The sequence below is a fragment of the Limulus polyphemus genome, unplaced genomic scaffold (assembly GCF_000517525.1).
Source record: "Limulus polyphemus unplaced genomic scaffold, Limulus_polyphemus-2.1.2 Scaffold171, whole genome shotgun sequence".
Lineage (NCBI taxonomy): Eukaryota > Metazoa > Arthropoda > Merostomata > Xiphosura > Limulidae > Limulus > Limulus polyphemus.
In genome coordinates this window covers 917,546-921,162 of record NW_013665781.1, presented here as the reverse complement: position 1 = coordinate 921,162, position 3,617 = coordinate 917,546, and the positions used below count along the sequence as shown (strand labels likewise).

Below are 3,617 nucleotides of genomic sequence, written 5' to 3'. Positions count from 1 at the left end.
TTCAGCCGTGGGGCGTTATAATGTGACGGTCAATCCCACTATTCGTTGGTAAAAGAGTAGCCCAAGAGTTGGCGGTGGGTGGTGATGACTAGCTGCTTTCCCTTTTGTCTTACACTGCTAAATTAGGGACGGCTAGCGCAGATAGCCCTCGTGTAGCTTTCATAACAAACAAACAAACTAAGTTTATAAAGGGTCGTCGTATTGGTAAACATTTGGATTGTTTTGTTTTTGTTTTTAAGTTAAGCACAAAGCTACACAGTGGGCTATCTGTGCTCTGCCCACCATGGGTATCGAAACCCGGATTCTAGCGTTGTAAGTCCGCAGACATACCGCTGTGCTACTGGGGGGCTAAACATTTGGAAGTGGAACGACTATTTGCAAAAAAAAACAAATAAACTAGTATGACTCTTCTTATTCACAATAAATAGTAATTGAACCAATATTTATTTATATGATCATTAACACAACAAACCAGTTGTTAGCCATGCAAACTATAGTCAACTAAATTCATATCGAAACATTAGGATTTCTAGCTAGAGAACTGAAATTCGCTTTTCTCTCTCTCTACCGAACGCTGAATAATTTGAAACATTGTTTTGATTTATATATAGCAATTTAAATTCACCAAGACTCTGAAGGCTGATTTAGCTAATATCAAACAAGTGTGTTGTTTCTATTATATATTTATATTCACTGAAAGTAAAAGTTTCCTTCGAGGATTAAATATAAAAACTGTGTTTTTCAACTGTAACCGGTTTCTTAGATTCAGTGGCTACTCTATAATTATCTTATTGTTTAATGGTAAAGTTTTAACTCATGAATGTTAAAATTTTACCCCTAAACACAAATAAACTAACTAATTAAATGTAAAAACTGTATTCTTTTTTTTTCAACTGTAACCGGTTTCTTAGATTCAATGGCTACTCTATAATTATCTTATTGTTTAATGGTAAAGTTTTAACGCACGAATGTTAAAATTTTACCACTAAACACAAATAAACTAACTAAAGATTAGCCACTGAAGCTACGACCCGTTTCGAATAAAAAGATACTTTTACATTATATATATAAATATATTCATACACACACACACACACACACACACATTCCAATTATCTTGACTAAAAACCAAAGCCTTTTGTTTTCTCTAAGCATATTTAAGTTACCCCACATGTCTCTATTGGCCCCTAATTTAATATTTCAACCTAGTTTTTTTTTTTAGCTTAATAACCTGTCATTTTTATTCAGAATCTTCCCTAAGGTTTCAGGCTTGTTGATTGTGTTAGTTTTTAACATGACAAGTAATCTTACGCCTGGTTTAGCATGTCTTGTTTTATATTATCGCATTCACTTCATGATGGTATATATATATATATATATATATTTACATATATATGAATTTTTCGTCTCATTGGCTTTATAGCTTTGCGCGCAACATTTTTTGAGATCAGTTTCCGGAATATCACGACCGCTGTGTTGAAATTCAAGTAAAACAAGAAAGGGTCAAGATAATTTGCATGTCTTATTATAACTAAATCTGTTTCGTTAGCTGAAAAAACGTCAATACACTCTTTAAGGTGAAGTTATTAAAGTGGAAAATAGGTGACAGAGTTTTTTTTCTGTAACATTTTCAAGTCTGTACTGCAACATTTTATTTAGCTTTGTATGTGCGAATTGGCGGTTCGATGTATGTGTGTAAGAAATAGGAAAGTAACCACCTAATTTTTGTTGAGAAAACCATATTACCATATGAATGTAGTAGTGTTTTAAAAATTAAAAGTACACATATTACTTGCAATGTGGTACGATATATTTGGGCGATTAACTGCAAGACATAGGTTTTTAAGTAATACATAATAATAACTTCCAGAGTAAGCTATGTGCTTATAGTCGCCTTATCGGCCATTTTTAAATACTGCCCTAAATCACTTCGTTAAATTAAGATGTTTGACTTGTACCCATCATCTTTTCGGAAACAGTACAAATCCAAATAACCTTATATTAAGTTCCCGGATTTATATCGATCGCTAAGACCAAAACAACAGAAACTGTATTTATCAGAACTCTATACCAAAAGAAAATTAATCTTGCAGCCAGAACACAGAGTTGGGATAAATACCTCATCAGTGAAATGAACAAAATAAAAATGGTTTAACAATGCTTTTTAATACTGATGATAAATTATAAATACAGATTTGATACATAAAACTATGATGGTTACGTTTTCGACATTTCGCTACTGAAAGGTAACGTTACAAGCAATTTAATCTTACTATCCAGCCAAACACGCTCAGCCACAAACATTTGGAGGACAGATTGAATTTCAGACGTAAACTAACCTAGACGCTCTTGATTGCCCAGATCTTATTTCTCTTAACTGCCGGACAAGCTTCGCGTGGAACTGGGTGAACCTAGTTCATTGAGTGCTCTACTAAAGAACGAATGTCACGTGCCTGGTCGTTAGAGCTGTCCTGCTATTAGTTATACGTTGTTTCCTCTGTGGCCTTGGTCTTTCTGGACGAACAATAGTGAAGAAATCTACTTAGGAGGGTTTTTACTCTGAGATGTGGTTGATTCTCTTTTCTGCTCACGTGTTTAAAAAAAAAATTAAAAACTCGCAACTCATAGGCATGCGTTAAAAGCGAATTGTTAATATTTTGGCTCAGTAAAGGTAGAGATGGTGTATTCAAATACAGGTTAAGCATATTGGTTGCTATAGAAACAAAGCCAGATAAGGTTTAACATGCGTGTTCTACATAACCAATCTTCATTGTTTGTTCTTTAGTAAAAATTTCAGATATAGCATAGTACATATGTTGGGCATAAAAACCCATGGTAGTTAAAAGGAAAGGTTGGGTATTATAATTTATATGGGTCAAAAGTACACATGCCTCACAACGTCTTCTCTAATTACTGAACAATACTCAAGTTAAATAATCATAACAAAACAACGAAACTTAAAGTTTAAGTACATAATTCCATTGTCTACAGCTCAGAAGTTTAAATATTGAACAGCCATCTGTATTGTAATAAAATATTTAACTGTTAATGGATTTTATAAATGCTCAAGGTAATTTATTTTATGACTTACTCTTAATACACCATTGAAGCAAGCAAGCGCCATCTACCAAACCAGTTGCAAATTATCTGTATGTGTGGGTTATAATTTTTTTTAAGAGTGAATAAAATCCGTTCATTATGAAGTGACAACTTCGTATTGAATTCACTTATGCACTTATACTATCAAGAATAATATTGTTATTAAGTTCATCATGTGCATATGTTGTCAATAAGAGAATTGTTATTAAGTTCACAATGGGCTTATGTTGTCAATAAGAGAATTGTTATTAAGTTCACCATGTGCATATGTTGTCAATAAGAGAATTGTTATTAAGTTCACAATGGGCTTATGTTGTCAATAAGAGAATTGTTATTAAGTTCACCATGTGCATATGTTGTCAATAAGAGAATTGTTATCGTTTTAATATACTGTTGCGTCAGCGAGGGCACGTGACTAGTATCACGCCACTCCTTCTCTCGAACCTTCGGGAATTGTCGGGAGATTACTAGATATAGGGAAGTCTGGTATATATAAGATGGTGACAACGTGACGGGAC

At 33.5% G+C, this 3,617-nt stretch overlaps 1 protein-coding gene across 1 annotated transcript in view; it reads left to right on the top strand.

Annotated features, from left to right (window-relative positions):
* LOC106477924 (inactive tyrosine-protein kinase 7-like) overlaps positions 1-3,617 on the top strand; it is an 82,439-nt gene that overhangs the window by 21,293 nt on the left and 57,529 nt on the right. The gene's annotated exons all lie outside the window — the stretch shown is intronic.